The sequence below is a fragment of the Tachysurus fulvidraco genome, chromosome 3, assembly GCF_022655615.1.
Source record: "Tachysurus fulvidraco isolate hzauxx_2018 chromosome 3, HZAU_PFXX_2.0, whole genome shotgun sequence".
NCBI classification, from domain to species: Eukaryota; Metazoa; Chordata; class Actinopteri; order Siluriformes; family Bagridae; genus Tachysurus; species Tachysurus fulvidraco.
The window spans coordinates 23,066,411-23,077,752 of record NC_062520.1 but is presented as its reverse complement, the minus strand read 5'-3'; positions in this window follow the sequence as shown (position 1 = coordinate 23,077,752).

Sequence of the window (11,342 nt, the reverse complement as noted above, 5' to 3'; positions counted from 1 at the left end):
GAGAGAGTGGTTGTTTGTTTTAGAGAGAGAGAGATAGATATATAGGCGAATAAGGACTCAGTGAAATAAAGCGGGCTCGGCCAGAATGCGGGGCTGCGTAGGCGAAATATATATCTAGATAGTGCTAATATAACATTGAGATGTAGTAGACCTGATAGTAGAAAGTAGGGTGAAAATGATGGAACTAACATACACAAAGTGAGGTAATAAAGATAGAACATGGGGAAAAACTACAAATGAAAAAAATAAAGCAGAAAAGAGAAAAAGAGTATGATAAGGTGGATGTTAATACAGAGGTGCGTACACGGGGGAGGGAAAAAAGAAATATATATCATCTATCATCATACTTTTACCTATCTATAGCGGATGAGGAGGCTATATGATAGACATTGGGGGAAGAGGTATAAATTAGAAGGAGCTCTGCCCCTCAGCCCTAGAGCGTAAAGTAACTGCACCTCTCTCTCTCGGAGGGGTGACTCAGATGGGCGGAAGAGGAATAACGTCTAGACGTACTGCGGACGGGAGCAGACAGCTACACGCTGACAGAGGGGGGGGCGCAAACGATCTACGGGATATGTGGATGGAAGACAGGGACAAAGAGGAAGACAACGAAGGCTAGCGTAATCTGAAGATAAGAAAAGCAGGGGAAGAGAAAAAAAGGTAGAAAAGAAAAAGAGGGAAGGGGGGGAGTACGGTAGCGGGGTCAGATAGGTCTAGGAGAACGGCAGACAGTTAGGTGAAAAAAAAGGAGTGGAAATTACGGGTGTTAAAGGGCAAAGCAGTCGGGTGGGATGGAGGTTAAGGGAAAAAAGCTAAGATATAATCTAAAAACATCCAAACTGATAATATACAGATAGAGAGAGGAGTTATGAGACCTACCTAACCAGAATAGATAACAAACCAAGACCAGATATAATAGATAAACATACTATAATGATATGACAGAGGATCAGATAGAGCAGATAGTGAAGGATATAAAAATGGGGAAGAGCGTGGAAGCGGTGATAGTAGGGAAGAGAGGGAAGGAGGTAAATGGAAATAAGAGGAAGGGAAAAGAAGAAAAACAAAAGGGGGAATAAAAAAGGAAGTGGGGGGGGGCAGGGTAGTGACAGAAGGGGTACGGGAGGGGAGGATGGGAGGACCTCGCAAGGAAAGAGATTGGGGGGAGGGACGGTGGGGGGGGGGTTGCACTGGGGGTTGGCGGCGCGAGTGCGGGAGAAGGGGGATATGTGCGTCGGGAGAAAGTCAAAAGGGTGATGGGTAGGAGAGGGGCGGGGACTTCCGAGGGAAAGAGGGAAAACTGTGAAACGGATGGTTCCGACTAGCATGGCCAATAAAATCCCTTAGAGGGCATATAACTCAGGGCAGGGGTGAGAGTGGTGGGGAAAGGGGGAAAAAAGAGGAAAAAAGAAGGGGGGGGGAAGAGGAAATTCAGGAAAAAGGCGATGGCCGGCTAAGAGCAGATATGAGCTTAGCCGGACCAACACGGGGGGGTAGGTGATGTGCGGAGGGGGGGGGGGGATATAAGGCAGGGAACTAGGTACAGATAAGTGCTGTAATGTGCAAAAAAAAATCGTAGCTCCGGTCTAATTCTTTCAGGGAAACTGAAAACTTAGACCAAAAATAATGCAAAGCCACAAGACAAAAGAATAAAAAAAAGACAAAGGAGACAAAAAATGGGAACAACTGTTTGAAGACAAATATCATATCACATTGTCCTCTGGGTGGGCCAGGCTTAAAAGTGACAGGGAGGATTCCCTAAACATATGGGGATGTTCAAAAACAGCTTTCTGGGGGGGGTTATCAATAAAAAAAAGGTGCTTTGGTACCAAAGGTTGTGAGTTAAAAAAAGAGGGAAAGGAAGAGGAAAAAAAGGTAAAGGCATTCATACCGGGGTGACATTAAGAAGTGATTAAATGTCTTATGGCAGTGCTGGTAAGTTGATGTTCAAGAAACAAAAGCGTGAGGGTGGTGATTAGTAGAAAAAAGTCTAACTTCCAACAACTGCCACAAACAAAAGAAAAGAAGCCTGACGCAAGAAAAAAGCTATAGGCAATTAATGGTAACAGATTGGCAGGTGATAGCAAAACGGAGAACAAGGTTTGGCCAAAACAAGTTCCCGATTATGTGGGAGGGGAAAAGCGAGGTAAGGCATAACGGGTGGGAGGGGCTGAAAAAAGGAGAATGAGGGGTAGATGTGGACTGGGTGTAAATGGGGGTGATTCAATAGGTAAGGGAGAAGGTTGCATGCAAGCTAAAGAAGGGGGAGCGGGTACACAAAAAAAAAAAGGAGGGAAGCTGATGCGGGGAGAAGGGAAGGGAGAGGCAGAGAAACTGAATGGAAGGGGGAAGAAAAGGGAAGGGAATTGCGAAAGAATACGTAAGGGAAGGGGAAGGAGGAGTTGAGGAAGGAGGGGGTACAAATAAAGGGCGGAGGGGGGCTGGCGGAAAAGGGAAGGGAATGGAAAAAGGAGAGAAGGGGGGAAAAAGGAGAAGAAGGGGGGTCAAAGAAGAAAAAAATAACGGAGGAGGGGGAAAAAGGGGGGAAGAGAGAAAAAGAGGGGGAAGAGGGAAGGGAAGGGGGGAGACGGAATTTTTAGTAAATAAAAACCGACGTGGGGGGAAAAAAGAGGTGGGGGGGCCAAAGTTCGGGAACGGGAAATAGGGGGAGTAGGGGGGAAGGAGGAAAAGGAAGAAGGAGGGGGGAAAAAGAAGGGCGGGAAAAAAGAAAGGGGAGAAAGGAGGAAGGAAAGAAGAGAAAGAAAGGGGAAAGAAGGGGGGGGGGGAAAGAAAGGGGGGAACAAGAGAAACACAGGCGGGGGCGGAAAAAGAAAAGGGGGAAACAAATAAAAAGGTGGAAGGGAGGAAATACACTGGGGGGGGGAAAAGAGGAAGTGGGAGGGGGGGGGGGGGGAGGAGAAAATAGCACAGGCCGAGAAAATTGAATCGTGGAGGTAGGGGGCAGGGGCGCTGTAAAGCAATTAATGGGGGGAGTGGAACGAAAGCGGTAAGGGGTAAGAAGGAAGAGCGGAGCAAGGAGCGGGGGGGGGGGAGGTGTGGGCGAAGGGAAAGAAGACGAAGTAATAAGGGGAAGATAAAAAATTAGGGGTAGGGAAAGGGAAAGGAAAAAGGGGAGTAGGGGTCGGAGAAGGGTCGGGGGGGGGGTGTAGCGCGAGAGTGGAAATGGGGAACCGGCGAAAGCAAGAGGATGAGGAGGGGAGAGGACGGATGGCAAGAGACGGGGGAAAGGGAAGAAGAAAACGAGAAAAAGGGAGAGAGGGGCGGGACGAAGGAGAAGGTAGAAAGGGAGAAAGAAGATGCGAGAGGAGACAAAAAAGCAGTGGGAAGAAAAGGCAAGTAAAGGGTAGGGGAGAAGGAAGGGAATGAAGAAAAAGAGGGAAGGAGAGAGGGGAAAAAAAGAAAAGGGAGAGAGGGCCGAGGGAGAAAAGGGGGGAAAAGAGAAGGGAAGAAGGGGGGGCGAAAAGGGGAGGAAAAAGACGATGAGAAGGGGGGGAAAGGAAGAGGGTCGTTTTATGATCTATTGAATATGCAGAAAAAAGTTTTGATGGGTGAAACAAAACAGATGGGTTAGATGAAGGTAAGTGGGAGGATAACAAGCAAAAAAAAAAATCGACATTCACTGAAATTGCAGAAGAAAAAAAATTCCAGTAAACTCGAAAACAAGAATCTGTGTATCCAGAGGGGGGAAAGTTAGGGGAAGAACTTTGGGGGGTGAAAAAGGACCGGGGGGAAAAAGGGTGAGCGGGAATTAAATGGGGGAAAGAGGGAGGTTTAGTCGTAGTTTGGTGGGTTTATATGTGGAGGGTAGGCGGGCAAACCTTTCCAATTGTGGTTTTCAGTCCGGTATCACCCAAGTACGTAAGGCCTAAGAGATTTGAAATGGATTTACTACGCCGTGAACAGCCAAGAAAAGGTTATACAATATTCATCAAAAAGGGGGAGAAAAGAGAAATGGAAAATAATATGGTAAAGGGGAAAAAAGGGGGGGGGGGGGGGGGGTTGGGAAAAAGGGGGCTGGGAAGGGGAAAGGAAGAAAACAAAATGGGAAAAGAGGAGGGAAGGGTAGGTGGGGAAGCGTGGGGAGGCTGGGAAAGGAAGGAGGGGGGAAGTGAAAAAGAAGCTGAAAGAAAGGCGTGGAAGGGATAAAGGGGAATTAGCGAAAAAGGAAAGAGGAAAAAAAATAAAAAGTAAAAAGGGGAAAGGGGAGGAGCTGGGGGGGGAAGAAAGAAGCGCGCTTTATGTAATGAAAAGAAGTTATCCGAGGGAAGGGTAGCAAAAGAGGGGGGAGAGGTGTGGGGATGGGAGAAGGTGGAAAAAAAGGGGGGGGGGGGGGAAAAAAAAAGGGAAAAACTGGTGAAGCAGGGGGCGTGTGCAAAGGGAGAGGATGAAGAAGGTAGAGGGAAGGAAGAAAGGAAAGTCGGAAAAATCGAAAAAAAAAGAACAAATAGTGGTCAAGAAAAGGAGAAAAATCAGGTCCGGTGTCCGGGTACGGGAAGGCGTAACTCTCTCATGATATCGGAAAAACCCTGTGCCACCTACCGCCAGCGAAGCGTGATTGTGGGGAAGAAAGAGTCCCCCACGGCATATTAAAACATGGTCGTGGGTATGACAAATTTGTAATCATCAAAGCCACTAATAGAATAAGTTGAGATTTTGAGTAAAAGGGAGGGGAGGGAAAGGGGAGGGAAAATTTCAGTTGAACTGGGAGGTTGCGCTAAAAGTAACTGTAGAGATGGACACCTAGTAGGGTGTTGGAACCAGTACGCGATGTAAAGAATAAAACTGGATTTTTCGGCACCCAAATATTTAGAGCAACTGGGGTATCCAGTGGGGTGTGGGGATTGGCGTAAAGATTGGGATTACAATAAAAGGAGAATGATGAAGGAAGGGGGAGAAAGGGGGGGGGAAGGGGGGGAAGGGGGAAGGGAGGAAGGGGGGGGGGAAGGAAGGAAAGGGAAAAGGAGGGAAGAAAGGAGAGAGAAAAAAGGGAGCGAAGGAGGGAAGGAAGGGGGGGGGAAGAAAAGGGGGGGGGGGGGGGTAAAAGGGTGAGGGGTAAGACGTGAAAATGGGGTGGGGAAGCCCGGGGGGGGGTAAAGGGCCTAAAAAGTAACAGGGGGAACCAGAATTAATAAACAGGAAGTCACAGATGGAGTAAGGAAGGGAGGTCAAGCTATGCAATGGAAAATTGTGGCTCATGAGGGAAGACGTAAAATATACATAGCTTAAAATGAATGGTTTTAGGATGCATTAGTAGTCAGTTCATAATTGCTGTTGCAATCCAAAATCTAAATATAGCAGTGTAAAAATGTATTCAGATACCTTGAGAATAGATTATTTTAAATGGTTAAAGCTTTGGATTTCTCCCAGCAGACAGATATATGGGCAAGTGTGGATGATGAATTTAAAGTACCATATGAAGTCTGTGCAGTGGCTGCAGAAGGTGGGCTGTTTGAAGAAGCGGGCTGTAAACTGATGGTCTTTCACTTCTACAATCCGCTTGTGCTTGAGTGCTCCTTTCCTCTGGAAGACTGGAAGCCTGGGTGGAGGAGAGAGGGGAGAGGGCAGAGGAGACGAGGAGGGAGAAGGAGAGGACAGGGACAGTGGGGAAAGAGAGGGAGATGGAGAGACTGGTGTAGACATGCTGCAGAAGGGAGGATGGGGCAGGGGGGAGAGACAGAAGGTTAAAGGAAAGATGAAGAGAACGGCAAGACGAAGATGTGCGAGTGGTGAAATAGAAGAAATGATGAAGGGAGGATTAAGAAAAAAATGGTTGGAAAAAGGGGGAAAGGAGATGTGGATAAGGTTTGTGTGTGTACAGATGGCAGTCTGTGATCCTGATGAAATCAGGAGGAGAGGGTGAGACACACACACACACACACAGAGAGAGAGAGAGAGAGAGAGAGAGAGAGAGAGAGAGAGAGAGAAAACAGAGTGGAAGGGAGGTTAACACACACTTCCATTGGGACATCAGAGCACATAGAGATTAGTGTTTCTCCTTTCCTTCTTCATACCACACACACACACACACACACACACACACACACACACACACACACACACACACACACACACACACACACACACTCCATATCACCATGTCAACCATGCCCACCACCTGCTTTTCCACTTTTCCCTCTCTGCTTTACACTCATTTTTCCCCCTCCTTTTCCCACTACAACACTCATTATATTCATAAAGAACATTTGATAAGATGATAAGTTTTCCTCAGTTTGTCCTCTTCTGAATACCACATCTTAAATCTGACATCTGTACTGCTTCTAGCAGATTCAGGGTCAGACCCTTGTGCAACAAACAAAGGATCGATCTCACTCACATTTATTTAGCAGAGCCAATACAGTGCAGCTAGTGAATGATGAGCCACATGCAGGATCAAATCTAGCAACAGGAGATGAGAGGGGCCAACAGAAGAGTACCTCAGACAAGAGACAGATAAATTCAGTAGGAAAAGAGGAGAGGAGAAAATGAGGAAAACCTTGACAAACTGAAGAAAATAAATCAGCTGCAACCAAAAATCAATGGTAAAGTATTTTTAGAGTTAAAAGAGTACATTAAGAGAAGTTAACAAAGGTCAAGGCGAGACTGAAAGAACAAACAGAAGTGAAGAAATTACCTGTTTGTGGTTGCTTTGGTTAAATGGTCACTCACTGTTCTCCGTCTTCCCTCTTGGTGGATGACAGGTAAACAACTTCTTCAAACCTGACTCATGAAAAGTCGAATTGAGATCATGCAGGAAACCAAAACCAAAAATAGGGAAAACCCTCTGAACAGCCCCCGAAGAGAAAAAAAAGCAAAAAGAAGAGAGAAAGAAAGTTGAAGGTTGAGTGAAGCTTTCCAGGAACGCACGAAGATGGAGGAGGAGTAGAGGGCTCTGTATTCCTTTATCCAATAGACATTGAAGAGGGGTAGAGACACTGAGACGATTTTCACTTTCCAAGATTGATTCTGTTTTTACCAACAGGAAGAGTGTGCGAGGCAAAAAGAGAGAAAGTGACAGAGAGAGAGAGAGAGAGAAAGAGAGAGAGAGAGAGAAGCTGGTAGTAGATGAGGAGAGATAGGCAGCAGTTCATTTTTAAAATCTGGGTTAGGTCTCTCCAGAGGATGAAAGAGAGACGGATGGAGGGAGATAGAAAGAGGACAGAGAGGGAGACACATTGGACAGCTTGGTCAGCTAGCATCTCTGCTTGTCAAAAGTGTGTCAAAACTGATGTCCAGAGCACAGATCTTTAGAAAGCCTCATCTGCAATCTGATATGTCAGCCTCTGTGTGTGTATCATGTTCTTACCTTAAAATGAGCTCATCGGGTGGGTTGGGAGCGAACAATATGGCTGACAAGCATGATGACACCAAAAAGGGAGCATGTCATATAATGTCATATATTTGGAATTAGAAGAAACCCAGGAATGGTACAGTCTGTGATATCTAACTCCCTCACACAGGTGGCTGACTCAATCCAGGTCACTGTGGGAGGATTCAGAAAATATAGCAAGATGGCTGCTGTGCAGGGAGGACGAATGGGGCTAAGGGAAAAAGTGCAGTGAAAAATCAGGACAATGTGCTGCTCTCTTTGACAGTGGGGAAGGGACAAGTCTGGACTGAACAAAAACACCCTCACACCTGTCAGCAACATGGTATGTGTATGTGTGTCTGTGTGGAACACAGATAGCGAGAGAAAGAGAGCAGGCAAAGGGAAAGGGAGGGATGGGATGAGTGTGCAGCGAGAGATAGAGGGAGTAAAAGGTTGAAGGTCTAATTATGTAAAATGTAGGTTATTAGTCTCCTGATGAGGACACTGTGCAAAAATTAATTAACAATTATAATTAGCAAGATTGTTAGAGAGCAAAATGGTGTCATTGGGCAAAGATGTGTACAGGGGCAGGGTGTGTACCTGTGTGGAGGAGCTTGTGTGTGAGTCATTGTCATTGAGAGCGTGTGGAGGTCAGTACGATTTATGCCTTCATTTCACATAGGAGCACACGGAACAGAAGAATTTCAGATCATGCATAATGTGTCTGTCCTCATGTATTATATCAAAGGCAGAACTCCAGTCTACTTCATTTGAAATTTAACTTTAAAGAAGTGGTTCTGAAAGCGGGGACCCATGAACCCTCAGGGGTTCTGAAGCAGGATCAGGGGTCTATAAATTTTGTTACAGTGGTGGAAATCTCAACATACATTTATGTAAGTTATACATGATGAATTACAGTTTGATCACACAGTAACTCAAAAACAAACAGACAGTATTTTACTTATATAGCAGCATGTACATTGCCCCATTTAAGCTCTATAGAGTTATTAGTACACCTGGTGATCATAAAGGGAAACTGACACAAGCTCTAGTGGTGACCCACTGGGGCAAGAATCACTCAGCACCATGTTCACTGTATGAACAATTTGTTTATGAGCAAAGAACAGACCGCAACAGTTGCTACTGCTAATATCGTCTAGGTTTAACTTGTGCCCCAAAACAGCCCTGACTTGTTGAGGCATGGACTCTACAACACCTCTGAAAGGTGTGCTGTGGTATCTGGCACCGAAGGTGTCTGGAACAGATCCTTAAAGTTCTGTAAGTTGTGAGGTGAGGCCTCAGAGGATTGGACATGTTTGTCCAGTATGTGTCACAGATGCTCGATTGGATTGAGATCAGGTGGAATTTGGAGGCCAAGTAAACACCTTGAAGTTTCTGTCATGTTCCTTTTTGCAAAGTAGACTCATACTGCTGAAAGATGATTACGTGTCAAACACAGATGAATGCCAAGACCCAAGGTTTCCCAGCAGAACATTGCCCAAAGCCTCACACTGCCTTCTTCTGGCTTGCCTTCCTTCCAATGCATCCTTGTGCCCCCCCCCCCCCCCATTTTCTTGTCTGTTTTGGTCAACGTGAAACTACCGTATTAACTCTAGCACACCGGTATTCAAGTTTCTGCTGTCTGCACACCAATAATGGATGTAAATGTGTTTGCTACCCTGCGAAGAAATAAAAAAATTAAATCAACAAGAAGAGCCAAATCACGTAAATTGTTAAGACTGGCTACTGTAATATCAGTTTCAGGTTAAAGTACATTCATTTCTATAGTCAATTACATAACGTGAAAATTATATAAAAACGTATTTATTCCAGTGAGTTTATAAGAAGTTCTATATAAAACCATATGATGTTAAACATTTTATACATTTTTTACATTTATTTATTTATTTTTTTAACTATTGCTCGGTCATATGACCATACGCAATCCACGCATCCTGGACATGTGGTCTTGTGCAACGCCCACATGTAAAACACAGACACTCCTACCTTCGTAATAAACACAGAGATGTTAGTCCCTTCCGAATCCATACATGAAATGACAGACGTCGGCTGAAAAAAATTCTAACTCAAACGTCGTTTGGAAAACTAGTCCCGTCCAAATAGGGCTTAACTGGACTGTCTATTTACACCATGAAGCAAATTATAGGTCAGTCATTTTGTTTAAAGCACATGCATTAATCCACAATCATGACCACTATCATAATGTGTATTTGTGTACAGAGTTCTGAACAGCACGGAGATAAGTAATAGAGAAATAACTGGTACAGGATATAGGATGAAGATGAATGAGGTTTGGCTATATATATATACAGTATAAAAAAAGAGAGATTAGTGTTGCATCACAGAAAACAAATGCTCCATGCCAACAGAATGAGAGGGTGATGAAGGAGTAAAAGAGGGAAAGGAGGACAAACCCATTTTCACAATGTAAATCAGCAACATATGTTATACTTAAAGGCTTTGATATCTGTCATTTTTGTGGGTGAAAACTATTTATAACAGCCAGAATTTATGAAGAGTCAGAAAGCTGTATAACTAAACATAACGACTCTCTTAGGGGGAAAAAAATAGGCTATCATCTCATTGAAAAAAGCTCCCATTAAAATAGACTTAAGAGGTTTCATATTTGTCATTTTTGTGGCCATCTTAATGTGGGGGACTCTGTCATGCCGAGATTTTAGGCAGGTGTTTTTCATGGATGTGTTTCTAGCTGAGCTGCAATGCACTTCTTCAGCTCATAAACATGAGCTATATCCCCACTGAAATACATTACAGCTATAAAGCACTGGGCCACCCTCAAAACTCGAACATTTATAGATACACTTCGTGGAAAAGCTAGAGAAAGTGAAGGGATGATTTGTTGGTAGGCTGCTAAAAGAAAAGCGGGAATGATGAGACAAAATAAAAGCAAACAAAACATTAGTAGAGCATTTAGCATGCAGCAGGAAAACAGAGGGGGGTAGAAGAAGAAGGCAAAGAGTGCAAAATCGTTTCCAAACGTACGTTACCAGCTATATTGTACCATGTCATACAGTATGCAGATTATAAAAAGCTATATATGGAATCCACACAGCCATATATTCATGGAAAATACTCCTTTTTTTCAATTGTCTGAGCTATTTTCTCATTCTGCTGACTGGACCAATCTCATTGTCAAATACTTCTTATCTGAGAGCCTCCTAACTCATTTCTCCCTCTCATTTTTGTCAGAAAAAAAGACTCTATGCTTAAATGCAGTGAGTCTTGATTAGGAGGACCTCAGCGCTTCTGGCATCACCCCGGCCTATAAGCCAAGCTGTGCTCTTTCCTCACACCATTTCTCCAGTCATTTCTTGCTAATTTCACACTTACGGTGCATGATAGATAATTAAATTTAAAAACGAGAAGAAAAAGGCCTAAAGTGAAATTTCTGTGTCGATGTTGATATGAGTTTCACGGAGAGTAGAAGATGATAATTACAGAAGCAAATTACAGAAGTTGCTAGATGACTCGGTTATAGCATCGTAAATATTACTGTTATATTATAATGTAAACATGCAGATATTATCATTTTTATCCATATTTGAACTGTATAGTGTCCTGGCTGTATTTATTGCTTTTATAAACTGTTAGTGTGCTGCTATCATCCAGTCTGTCAGTGTTGCATGAGGTTTAGCACCGTCAAACATTATTTTCGTCCTAACATTACTGTACATCAGTTCGTGATCAGAAGAATGACAATAAAGTCTACTTGACTTATAGAGGAGTTATATCTGGGCTTGATTTATGTAGAGGTTGTAGCACCGCTTTTCCAAATAATTGCATTTTATGTGAAATGCAGTTTGTCTCCCATATAACAGGACAGAATTATAAGCCCACAAAAGGGGGTCATGGGTCCCTGTGTCAACTGTACACCATTCATACACAGCGTATCATTTCCGCATGGACGAGCTTTATACGCACTTTTCTGCTCAACACGCCTGATGAAATTCTGCCACCCCAGCTGTGTCCACTG